This window comes from Pseudophryne corroboree, chromosome 4 (genome assembly GCF_028390025.1).
Source record: "Pseudophryne corroboree isolate aPseCor3 chromosome 4, aPseCor3.hap2, whole genome shotgun sequence".
NCBI lineage: Eukaryota > Metazoa > Chordata > Amphibia > Anura > Myobatrachidae > Pseudophryne > Pseudophryne corroboree.
The window spans coordinates 217624011-217638015 of record NC_086447.1 but is presented as its reverse complement, the minus strand read 5'-3'; the positions used below and the strand labels follow the sequence as shown (position 1 = coordinate 217638015).

General features: G+C 45.1%; 1 long non-coding RNA gene across 1 annotated transcript; it reads left to right on the top strand.

Moving 5' to 3' along the window:
- The first annotated feature begins 7201 nt into the window (after positions 1-7201).
- Positions 7202-12876, top strand: LOC134909238 (uncharacterized). Its single transcript, XR_010175871.1, has 3 exons — positions 7202-7360; positions 9179-9305; positions 11850-12876. It is a non-coding gene; the product is annotated as an uncharacterized LOC134909238 (long non-coding RNA).
- Positions 12877-14005: the final 1129 nt, after the last annotated feature.

The following is a 14005-nucleotide window of genomic DNA, read 5'->3' as shown; positions in this document are numbered from 1 at the left end:
AAAAAAAAGTTGAGTCTGACACACATGTTGAAAGCTGCAATGTTTTATAACCACCAGCTGTATATATTATTACCATCTGTCCAGAGGCAGAACTTGCGAATGGTGGGCCCAGTTGCAAAAATATGCCTTGGGCCACCCTCCTCCGCCCCACAGGGAGAAGCAGTGGGTGAAGGGGAGAAGCAGTGTGTGATTGGGGATAACAGGGAAATACAGAGGGTGACAGGGAGAGGCAGAGGGTGACAGCCGTAGGCAGTGTTTGACAGTAGGAGGTAGTCGGTAAAGGTGGGAGGTAGTGGGTGACGGGGATGCTGAGGGTGTTAGTTTGTGACAGCTGGTGGCAGGGGAAGCAGACATAGGGAGGCTGTGGGTGACAGTAAGAGGCAGTGGTTGAAAGCAGGAGGTAGTGGGTGACAGGGGGAGGCTGAGAGAGTCAGTAGGTGGCAGCAGGAGCCAGAGGGTGGCAGGGGGAGGTGGTGGGTAACAGGGAGATGGGACAATGACAGGTGGGTGCTCCGCAACCAAACTCCCAGCAGTGGAGCAGTGACAAACCAGGCTGGCATGCTGGCCTACCTAGGATGGACTGGGCACCCCCCCCCCCGCGCAGCTGCGGCCAGAACAGCGGACAGTGTGTCCGGGTGGAACTCCCAGCTGACTGAAGGGCAGAATGGAGCACACAAGAGGCACAGGACCCAAAAGAGGGGCTGCCGTGCTGGTGGAGATGCAGGGGCCACTGATCTGCTCTTCCAGCAATCCTACGCTCAAACACTCGATCATGGATGAGCTATCCCTACTCATGAGCGACGCAAGGTCGGGCACTGCTGGGTCATCCATCCTATGCTTCACTGAGACGTGGCTGGATGACCTAATTGCCGACTCCACACTATCACTGCCGGGCTACAGCCTCTTCAGGGCCGACCGCGATAAGGACCTCACCGTAAAAAACAGAGGCGGTGGCATCTGCTTCTACATAAACGAAGGGTGGTGCTCCAACGTTACAATCCTAAGTAAATCAAGCAGCCTACAATTGGAGTCGCTTATCATTAACTACAACCCGTTCTACTCTCCCCGAGAATTTGCCTCAACAGTACTGGTGGGGGTGTATATTCCCCAGAAGCAAGCGCAAACAATGCCCTGCAACAGCTAGCCACCAGGATAACAGATACAGAACTCAAATATCTGGACTCACTGCTTGTAGTACTGGGAGACTTCAACATTGCCAACCTGAGCCAGGAGCTACCTAAGTACAAGCAGCAAGTCAAGTGCCATACCAGGGAGGGGCGTACCCAGGATCACTGCTATACCTCCATCAAGACAGCTTACCGGTCCATCCCTCACTCAGCCCTAGGCCTCCCCGACCACTGCATAGTCCATCTCCCCACATACATCCAGAAGCTGAGGACGGAACAGCCAGTAGTCAAGTGCGTCAAATGCTGGACAAGTGAAGTAAAACTGAAGCTTCAGGCCTGCTTTGACTGCACAGATTGGAGGGTTTTTGAAACTTCTGCTACCGACCTGGATGACCTGGATGATGTAATGACATCCTACATCAGCTTCTACAAGGACATGCGTGTGCCAACAAAAACAGTCCGCACCTTCAATAACGACAAGCCTTGGTTCAACTCCCAGCTCAGGAAGCTTAGTCGGGCCAAGGAGGAGGCATACAGCAGCGGGGACAGGGCCCTGTACAAACAGGCCAGGAACTCCCTGTCACGTGAAATCAGGCTGGCTAAAAACCGATTCTCCAACAAGCTGACTAACAACCTTTCGGCCAACAACCCCGCATCAGTTTGGAGAGGTATGCAAGCCATAACCAGCTATAAGAAAACCCGAAAACCCACTGTCATGTACCACGAACTGGCGGATGAACAACTTTTACTGCAGATTTGAGGAGGCCCCCTGTCCCAGTCCTACCCCTTTACCGGGCGAAGCTGACCACCCACTCCCCTATCCTGGTCTCCACTCCCAGGCACTGCGGGTGGATCAGAAAGCGGTAGAAGGAATGTTCAGAGGAGTCAAACCTAGGAAAGCCACAGGCCCAAACGGAGTATCGCCATCTGCACTAAAGAACTGTGCTGTTCAGCTCGCCCCCATCTTCTCCAAGATCTTCAACACCTCACTGGAGATGTGCAAGGTTCCCTCCTGCTTTAAATGTTCAACAATTGTCCCGGTTCCAAAGAGCGCAGCTGCAAAAGACCTAAACGACTACAGGCCAATCGCACTAACATGGCAATGACAGTGTTTGAATGTCTGGTGCTGAACCACCTGAGAGAAGTGACTAACACCCACCTAGACCCCTTGCAGTTCGCATACTGAGCGAACAGGAGTGTCGAGGACGCAGTTAACTTGGGGCTGCACTAAATCCTACAGCACCTAGACTAACCGGGCTCTTATGCGAGGGTCCTATTTGTCGACTTCAGTTTGGCATTTAACACAATCGTCCCCAGTATCCTGCAAGCCAAACTCCTCTCCTTAGGGGTGCGTCGACTTCCTGACAGCAAGGAAACAGGTGGTGAAAGCTGGGTCACTCATGTCTAGTGGGTGCACGATCAGCACGGGGGCCCCTCAAGGATGTGTCCTCTCCCCCCTGCTCTTCTCTCTATATACCAACGACTGCACCTCGGCCGAGCAATCAGTAAAAATGATAACATTTACAGACGACACCACCGTCATCGGCTTAATCAAGGACAAAGGCGAATCTGCATACAGACGCGAAGTGGAATGGCTAACGCAGTGGTGCGGTAGGAACAACCTTGACCTAAATCCCTTCAAAACAGTTGAGATGATGGTGGACTTCAGAAGGAAACCAATTGCCATGCAACCACTTGTATATGCCGACAGCATGGTTTCGTGGGTCGACTCCTTCAAATTCCTAGGGTAAAAAATTTACAGAGACAGAGACTTGTATTCTAAGGGCATGGAGACGATGGAATACAAGGAAAGGCTTGAAAGACTAGACATGTTTACATTGGAAAAGCGGAGACTAAGAGGGGATATGATCAACATCTACAAATATATAAGGGGACAATACACAGAGCTTGCGCGGGACCTATTTTTGGTTAGATCAACACAGAGGACTCGTGGACCCTCGCTCAGGTTAGAGGAGAGGAGATTCCGCACAATACGGCGTAAAGGCTTTTTCACGGTAAGGACAATACGTGTTTGGAATTCCCTGCCTGAGGGAGTTGTAATGGCGGAATCTGTCAACACCTTTAAGAATGGGTTAGATAAATTCCTAATGGATAAGGATATCCAGGGGTATGGTGCATAGTCATGCATTATAGTTACTATAAATAGGGATAAAATGCAACGGCTGACAGCAGCATCAGTCAGAAATTTTAGTCAAATCATCATGCATAGGAGACCACAAATAGGTTGAACTCGATGGACAATTGTCTTTTTTCAACCTCAGATACTATGTTACTATGTTACCTCAAATGGGAACCCAACATAAGCACTGTCGTAAACAAGGCCCAGCAGCGGATGTCCTTCTTGAGGCAACTCAGGAAATTCAACATCCTGCAGTAGCTGCTGCACAGCGATCGTAGAATCAGTCCTATGTTCCTCGATCACAGTCTGGTATGGAGCTGCCAATGAGAGTGACAGAAGGAGGCTAGAAAGGGTGGTGAGGACAGCTGAAAAGATGGTTGGGGCTGACCTCCCTACCGTCCAGGAATTAAACCAGTCAAGGGTCAGGAAGTGAGCAAAGAAAATCGTGGCAGATATGCAGCACCCAGGTCACAAACTGTTTGAACCGCTTCCGTCAGGCAGACCCTACAGGTCCATTCCCGCGAAGTCGACCAGATCAATTAAAAGCTTCTTCCCACTAGCTGTCCACCAGCTGAACAATATATAAAAAGTCTAACATGTATAATATGTCTAATATGTTGAGTCTATCGTACAGTTGCAATGTGCAGTATGAACTCATAAGTGTAATGTTTGTAATGTATGCTACGTTTTTCCACCTTTTTATGCTATGCCCCTTCATGTTGCCGCTTGGCGATGCACTGTACCACAAAAAATCCTAGTGTACGTGAGTACACCTGGCCAATAAAGCTGATTCTGAGAGGCAATAGGTGACCATAGTAGGCAGTGGGTGACACGGAGAGACAGAGCGTGACGAGGAGAGGCAGTGGGTAACAGCAGGAGGCAGTGAGTTACAAGGAGAGGCAGAGGTTGACTGGGAGAGGCAGTGGGTGGCAGCGAGTGACAGCCAGAGGCAGTGGGTTACTGGGATAGAGGCAAAGGATGATAGTTTGAGGCAGAGGGTGGCAGTGGGTGGCAAAGAGTGACTGAAGAACAAGTGGAAGCCAGAGAGTGAAAGGAGTACAAGCTCACAACCCCCACCCACAACATGAAAGCGTTCTGAAAGCCTGAGTCTTACTGTACTATTATTGTTCACTTTTCCAGCACACCTGTAACAGCCCCCCAGTTCACCCTGGTTGTGTCCACACCCTGAATTGGCACTTAAGGGCCCCATACACTAGAACGATTACAGTATGTCCGATTTCAGCCCAATTCGGGCACTTGGCTCGATATAGTGGGTGAAATCTGGCATTTTGGCTGTGTATCCGATCTGATGCACGGCCCCGTGACCATCGGATCGGATCCTCCAGATTGAATGTGCTGCACATTCAAGCTGGTCCGACCCCGCAGGTGTGGCTGGGATTACCCAGGATCATCCAAGATACATCGTATGCAAAAGGACAGCATACAATGTATCTTGGGTGATCCTGCCGCCCGGGAGGCTGCCGGGGTGATCGCCAGCGATGACCTGCGACATGTCAGATGGACATGTCGCAGTACTGTATGGGGCCCTTTACACTGAGCGAGAGCTGTTTCTTCCTCAGCACCGTGACAGCCGCCAGCAGTGTGAATCACCTCCTAGATGCAGTGCTGCTCCCCCCCTTCCCGATACGGTGCCTAGTGGAGCAACGTAATGTGGCTGCAGAGCACCTGCTGCTGCTATGGTGGAAGCTGAATATTACGGCAATGACGGGGGTAAAGAGAGACAGGGGCCCAGCACACAATAACTCTCATGCAGCTTAGCTGGGTAATGGGTGGTTGGTAATCAATCCAGGGGTCCCTAACATATTCTACACAAGGCAAGGTGGCCAGTGTGATCCGGGGAAGAGTGAAAGATGGATTGCAGTGGCAGGGCCACTTGAACAACAGGAGCCCCTGTGCACTGCACCGACATAACAAATGATGTTTCCGCCACTGCATCTGTCTGCAAACCACTGATTTCTCTTCACTTTCAGTGGTAAATTCAGTATCCCAGGATGGATTTGTACAGCGCTTTTTTTCTGATAATTCTCCCTCCCCAGAAACAGAAAGTTCTCCTACTCAAAGATGTATCTAGGGGTCCGAGTGCCCCTGTCAAAGTAAGGGACTGGCGCGCGCCCCCCCACCATATTTGAAATAAGGAAGGCGTGCATGCTGAAAAAGGGGTGTGGTTTTGAAGGGAAGGGGCGTGACCACACAATAGTACCCCAATTCAATAGTAGTGCCCCTTAGTCACATTACACAGCATAGTAGTGTCCCTTTTTCACATTACGCCACACAGTAGTACCCCTTAAACATGTTATGTCACACAGTAGTGCACCATATATACTGTGTGTGTGCTCCTGCTCCACAATGGTGTTGTCACCTCCGGTAAATGCTGGGAATTCTAGGGCTCATTCACGCATGCATGAAAGAAAAAGTATGTAGCCTGAAGATTGTAAATACCAAAATCCTACCGTTACATTGGACTATATGAAATGAATGTTTCACTACAATCGTACACTTTTATGCTGGTGTGCAGCCTACAGCACAGTTAATTGTGAAATTTATATATATAAAGAAATAAAGAAAAATTCACTAAACTTGACCCTTATTCCAGTAAGAGCAGACCTTGCCTGAATAGCTGACAATCCATTTTTGTATTGCCCCTCACTTGTGTATCACTATGTGCAAGAAATACAAGTGACGAGTTATCACTACATAAATGGAAAATGAGGTGAGGTGTCATTACAAAATAGATTCAAATTATTGGCGGCCTCAGATGGTCCCTCCAGGGGCAAAATATATACTACACATTGATCTATTCATACAGTTTTTATCATACTACATAAATGTCAGTTGTTCTGTTATATGCATTGGGTCTTTGTATGGCTTACCTTACATAGTGTAACCTTTGCAGTGCACCCAACATGGCTGACTCACCTGGTATTCTCGTGGATGGAATGAAATGACGGTTATGTTGGGACCTTACTCCTACCATTAAGTTCCTGCAATCATCCCATTTGTGTCAACTCTTGTAGGCGTAACCTATTTCACCCGGGGTGATCCTACGTAGTGCGCCCAAGACATCTGCCTCACCTGGTACCATTCATGGGTGGAATATATAAACCATGTAATTTGTTACCCAAAATGACTTCTCCAACCCTGTATTATGCCTACTCTCTAGGTTTTACTTTTTTATTTATGTGTGGTGTTCTAATTGATGTAATACTAAATCCTTTGTACCATCTGCTATGTTTTAGAAATCTGTAAAGCGCCTTGAGTCCTTTGGCATAGGTGGGTGGTATGGTGGAGTGATTGCATCATTGGAGCCTCTCCACCTGGCAAGATTGAGGAATTGTATAGTGGTGGGCGTGGCTATGATGATGAAATTCAATGGAAAAAAGTACTCTCCTGCCCAGACTGCCAACTTTACTCAGGAAGTGGGCGGCGTCGGCAGGCTCCGGGAGACTTAGAACCCTTCAGATTCCTGAGCCTCCCAGCTGTTCCAGGTGAGTAGGCTATATAGTTGTTAATTACATGGTAAGCGCTAAACTGTACCCTATTGAATTTACCAACTATTATTCTCTCTCTATAATAAGGGTAAAATAATATGTCTGCAAATAGAAAAGTAACACAGACAAGGGTCATGGAGTTCTTAACCTTGGTTCCCAAGAGAACAGATGTGTTTTTATCTGTTCTGATGTCCTTCCAAATGTCCGCAGTGTGTAAGAAATAGACTGAACACAGCCCTTTTGTTTTCTATGTACATACTGTTTTTCTTCTAAGAATACATCATTGTAATTGCAGTGCAAGCTAATTCTGCATATGATCTGTCAAATACATATAAATAGCCCCAGCAGGATACAAAATCCCTGCAAGATAAAGCCTGGATACAGCCATTGGAGCAGCAGGTGGTCACACACTACGTAAGATTGCTCTATGATATTGCGCTTTTAACGAAAGAATCAAATGATTGAACATTCCAAACTGTGTTGCAACATTTATTTGGTATTAGAATTGTGATACTAAACAGCTGGAGGGGAGGAAAGTGAGACAGAACATTGGACAGTGCTGAGTTACACCCAGGCAGCACTAGGTAAGAGAATTGTTCCCTCTGGGTTTGTTTTCTGTCTCTCCTCTGTTTCCAGACGTTTCTGCGTCAGAAGGTTAAGTCCAGAATGATCCGATTATTCCTTGTTTATATCCTTGATTTTTAATTGTTGAAGATTTTTTGCTCTAATCATATGAGGAATACTTGTGACATTCTGTGTACAGGTTATCAGGATAAAATGTGTTGTATGATAAAATGTGTTGTATGGCCTGAGAATAAAACGGTAGTACTTATTTACAAGGTAATTTGGCCAAATGGGTTCCTTCAACCAATTACAGTCAACTATATCAAACCAGTTATCCTTCTCTAATCAAAACACTGAAATCATATAATCACAATTGAACATCTTATCATCTTGGGCAGGACTTGCAAGCTCTATTACGATAAATATCCTCCCACCCATGCTTTTTTTATTTGTCCCAGCCACTATTATTTATTTATTTATTAACAGTTTCTTATATAGCGCAGCATATTCCTTTGCGCTTTACAATTAGAACAACAGTAATAGAACAAAACTGGGCAAACACAGACAGACATAGAGGTAGGAAGGCCCTGCTCGCAAAGCTTACAATCTATAAGATAATAATTGATAACTATCCCAACCAAGATGCTCAAAACTATTCAACAATGATCCTTTGCATTTATACTAACAGAAAGAAGCCCCATGGTGCAACTGTGTATACTAAATAAGTCTCTAGGCGCGTGACAACTGGAGGTACCTATTCTATACTTATAATTTAAAGTCACTCACTTTACACAATATTGTATGTACTGTACCACGCCAACCTGTTTTGCAATTGAATCCACCCTGGTTGAGTGTCACTTAGTTTCCAACTATTGTGTGCTCCCGGCAACATATACCACAGAATGCAAAATGGGTATTTACTATAGTAGTATTGCTTTGAATTGTGGACACTAGCATTAATACAGTTTTATCTACTGTCAAACATATCTGAAAGGGTCCTTTTTTGGAATAACCCTACTTTTTGCAGTAATCCCTAGTAAATCTTTGGAGTAAACCCTAGTAAATCTTCTTATTGGACTAATTATGATGTGAATTTTTGGGCAATTCCCCTCCTAGCAATTTTTTCTTAGTTTGCCAACACCAAAGAGAGAGATTTCATATCCCTCAAATTCTTTAAATGCTAGCAAATGAGGTATCTCTATGACTCCACCCACATTAGAAATGAGTCACCAAAAAAAAAAAAAAAAAAAGAGTATAGAACCAATATGTTCCATGAGATCATCCACCAAAGGGTTGCTTTCATCAAATTTATAGACTCCATGCATTCTATGATGTAGTAATATTCATATGAGGTTAAGTGGGAGCAGGACATTGTGGAGATACTGGGGCAGATGTATTAACCTGGAGAAGGCATAAGGAAGTGATAAACCAGTGATAAAGGCAAGGTGATAAACGCACCAGCCAATCAGCTCCAATATGTAAATTAACAGTTAGGAGCTGATTGGCTGGTGCATTTATCACCTTGCAGTTATCACAGGTTTATCACTTCCTTATACCTTCTCCAGGTTAATACATCTGCCCCTTATTAATTCTTAGAGCAGACATTCCCAATCTTTGTCCACAAGGCTCACTAATAGTGCCGGTTTTACTCCAACTTCAGCACAGATTGTTAAATCAAAATAACTACTGTAAGTCACCTGTGCACAGGCATGGATATAACTAAAGCCTGGACTGTTGTGTGCCTTGAGGACCGAGGTTGGGAATGCCTGTCCTAGAGGAATGTGAGTCTATTATGTGATGCTTTAAGGTGTGATTATTATAGGCCCTTGGTTATCTAGTTGCAGAAGGGGATGAAGGTTCAGCCTCTTGTTCTGGCACCAGACTTCAGCAGCACTCTTTTGTAGTCCCTTCTCCCCACACCACAGCAGAGAGGCAGTAGATCCCAACACTGCAAACCTCACAGAGGTAAGTACAGTCAGTTTATCTTTACTTATGGGAATGGGAATATGGAAAGGTATATGCATTTTAGCATTAGGAAGACAAATATCTGCAATTGTTTCACAATTAATGGCAGTCTTACTAAAGTATCTTCAAATCTATAATCAAGGCTAATACTTTAAAAAAAGGTTGTCTCTATCAATTCTGACTCAGTGTTAATTAATACTGACTGTATAGAACAACACAATGGCATTAGTAGTGGTAATATCACAAAAAACTGATGACTGGAGCCGTGATCTATCGATGTGTAAATTGATAACATCAATCACTAATCCAAATTCCACTTAAATCACGTTATTAGAAACTGTAGTTTCCCAAAATGCAAAAGTGAATAATCCCAAGGCGCAAAAAAGGAACCTATGCAGCCGAATACACACAAGGCGACCACCAAATCCCTACAATACAGACACAATACAAATGTGAAATGTGGTATAACCAGCGCTCAGTCCTGTTTCAACATGAATGTCCAATAATTGTCCAATAAAATAACCTTTTAACGTATCTTATGGAGGTCGATAAACAACTTGGGCAGAGAGTATCAACTTCTGATCTTCACTCCATACAGTTCCTTTCGGTGGAGAATTTACCTCAAATGAAAAATGAAGGTGATATGGTGTAGTATGTCTATAATATATGGTATAACCCACGTGGATTTATAGAAATGAGAACGGTGGAAAGAACTGCGTACTGAAACTCACATAGTGAATAGATGTATGACTCCCATAAAGGTATCTTTAGCCACCAATCGCCAATAGGTAAATGAACCAATCGTGAACACACCTTTACACAACGATCCCAATATGAGGACGTACCGTACTCACATAACGGATAATGGAGGTACTTCCATAAAGGTATCTTTTAGCCACCTATCACCGATCGTGTGAAATGAGCAACAAGTGGGCACACCTTCATACAGTAATCCCTGCAACGGGACGTACCGTACTCACATGACACATGGCAGTTGTAATCCCATAGCAGTTTCTTTATTAACGTCCTCCAGATATATACTACTTATAGGAGGTGGTGGTATGTAGATATGATCTCCCAAATGGAAGAATGCCCACCAAAAAACAGAAACCAAAGAATGGAATTGGTAAATTACCTTAAAAATATTTTTATTACAGAAAAAATGGATAAAAATGAATAAAACAGGGATGACAGGTATATGATGGAACAAAGGTATACCTGATCGGCAAGACCGGCCGTGAATTGCCTAACAAGGAATGCCTGGACCTTCTAATCCCAGTGGTGCAAGAAGAGTTCAATGGCGCTCCTAAACCTGTAGTTTCATTAACTTTTAAAATTATGCAATATACTCTTTATACTCTACAGCCTTAACTTAGCTCAGTAAAGGGATTCTAACTAGCAAATTTCCTGCAAAGCGTATATATGTGTACACACACACACACACACACACACACACACACACACACACACACACACACACACACACACCTCTCTCTCTCTCTCTCTCTCTCTCTCTCTCTCTCTCTCTCTCTCTCTCTCTCCTCTCTCTCTCTCTCTCTCTCCATGGTGAGCTGCAGGCCTATTACTTTCCATCCAGTTTGGAGTATCCCCAATTTAGAAGTCCTTGGGTACACTGTGAGCAAGGCCTGTTTTTCTTAAATGTAAGTAGCCAAGGCCACATTTCAATACAATAAGACACAACACTGTTGGGGTCCTTTTAAATATTTATATAGCAATACCAGTGTCTGCATTGCAACAGCTCTATAACCTGGCACAAGTATCATTTGTAGTTATTACAATTCACACAATATTGGTTTTATCTCCCCAAATCTGCTGACCACACAATGGGATACACCGCTCACTCAGATGCAATTCAGCCTACACCTTTGTTTGCTTGTGGCACTACAAGTCCCAGATCAACCAGTCTTTCTTCCTCTACTGCATCAGGAATCAGCCTTTGGTCACTTCCTGTAGACACCACGGTAGATCTCCTCCAATCTCCTGGGTGTCTTTTTAACAGTCTGCTCTACACAGTCCCAAGGTAGACTTCTCAGCAGCCTGGCTTCTCCATTATCACATGCAGTGTCGCAGGACCCAAACACAGCCTTGGGTGTCTGTAAGAATGCTGCTCTACACTTAGCTCTGAACTCCAGCAGACCCTTCTTATACAAGATGTCACAGCTCCGCTCTCCTTCCTCTGATGTCACCCGCCAACATCCAACTTTCTTCCCACATGGATTTGCTTATTTTCTCTGCACATCTCTATTGCTTCTGTGCAAACTCCTGCTGTCCACTCCAAGGCCTTGGGGAGTTGTAGTATTAGTAAACACTTTACAAAGGCATCCACAGCCTTGCAGCATGCGGGGTATCACAATTAGGCTCAGATAAGCTCTTAATTGCTCATGTACAGGCATTTTATTATATGATTGCAGTTACATTTATACAGTATTTGTTTTATGTATTATTATGCTGTTGTGATTTTCATTAACATCCTCCTAAGGTATATGAGACAGGCTAATTCATTTGTATGTGTCAATCATACAGTATTTCAAGTTTCGTGTGGAACTCCCAGAGAATACTCACTTAAAGCTCTTTTAAGTGGGAGGTACCATATTAATTATCAAGTACAGTATTACACTATTTTGTTATTTTCTATTCACGATCACATTTGGAAAGAAACTTCCCACCACGCCTGTAAAAGAATTGAGCTGATTAGTTGGTACTTTACAAAGTGTATGACTAAAGATGAACAATGTTGTATCCAGCCATCGTTTCTACTATTTATCAAGCAAGTCAATACCATCCGGCATGGTAAACGAGGTAACATAAGTGTCCATCGGGCAGCAAACAAGAAGAGATACACGGGTATATGCAATTCCGGACGAATTGCGCCTTTTTTTCGACCGTTTTAGGATTCAACATTACTTGACAGCCGAAACCCTCCACCCGGGACCATGAATTCGACATATTCAATACATAACTCATTCGACACTCCCCTTGTCGAATAACGGACCAATCGTCGAGTAGTGGGCGTCCTGGATTCGACTTCCCGCCGTTTGGAGCCCTTTATAGGACTTGTTTGCTGCGTGCTCAGCAGCCATTTTGTGAACCTGCAGGGAGGTGTGTGGAGGTGCAGAGCTAGCAAATTGATTGTTGTTTGCTGTGGTATCGTTTGTACACCCAGCAGGCTTTAATCCAGGACGGACAGGATACCTGTTACCCCGGAGGAGAGTCATTTTTGGAGCGATTTCTACATTTGTAGGTAAGTACCACATGTGGTCTGGCGTTGCATGTATGTGTTTGTGTAGTGGGGGGGTGCCATGAGGTGTACATGTGGCGTTGCTTTGGGGTGTTTGGGGTATGTATATGTGTGCAGGTATGTGTATATAGGTCCTGTTTGGATTACTGCAGGTCCTGCTTGTATCGCTGCATGTTTTTTTTGGAGTTTTATGTTTGGGGGTAGTTTTTCAAAAATTTTTTTCATAAAATGTTTTTTGGGTCATGCTTTTGCATTGTTGTACCTCCAGCATGTGCAGGGATGCTTTTTGGCTTGTTTGGGGTGACTTTTGAGTGTGTCGGTATCTGCCATGTGGCCGACATGTGTTGTCGTTTGTTTCCAAAACATGTTTTTTGCTCCTATTTTAGCACTGGTGCATCCCTGCACATGCTGGAGGTACTTTTTGGCTTGTTTGGGGTGACTTTGAGCGTGTCGGTATCAGCCATGTGGCCGACGTGTTGACGTTTCTTTCCAAAACATGTTTTTTTGCTCCTACTTTAGCACTGGTTGGCCTCCAGCATGTGCAGGGATGCTTGTACAGGGGTTTGGGCTTGTTTGGCTGAGGTTTTTTCAATTTTTCAAATTTTTTTGTTTTGTTCTGTTTGGTCCTGCTTGAGCACTGGGGTTCCAGCAGCATGACGTGTGGTTGCATGTAATTATGTAATGTGTGCTAAATTTGTAAAAATATTTTTTCTTTTTACAACAGAGATGTCCAGGGACAAGCGGCCCCGATCCCCCCCTTCCCCTCACCCCTCAGAAGAATTTTCCCTGCACAGCAATGAGGAGTGGGAGCCAACCCAGGAGTAGGATACGACTGACCAGGCATGCAGTGACCAGCCGCGGTCGTCAAGGGACCAAAGGGAGAAGCAAAAGAAAAGGCCTAGAAAGGTAAATACTGTCAACACCTGCAGACACAATAGCATCCAACTTGACACACCCTAGTTTTCGCACTGCCATGCACACCTACAGGTATCTTTGCACACTGCCAGGGATACTGACACACTCACAGGTACATATCGATCTTATTAAATGCATGTTTTTTTTTATCCCTAAAGGCAAGAAGCCAACCAGAGGATCAGTCGGAGGAGGAAGCCTTTGGTGAAGACGCAGGACAGAAGAAGCCGCATGGACCCAGATACACTGAGGCGGAAAACTGTGCCCTAGTGGATGGCGTCGACAGGTCCTACGACGTTCTGTATGGACCAAGGGCACAGACCACAGCAGCTAAGACCAAGCGAAACATCTGGGATGCCATCGGGAGACAAGTCACTGCAGTATCTGGAAACCGCCAGAGCACCAGAAACTGCATGAAGCGGTACAGTGATTGCCGCAGACAGACCAAGAAGAAGATGGGGATTCAGCACCGACATGAGACAGCTACGGGAGGTGGTCCGGCTCTCAATCTGAAGTGGCTACCCTGGGA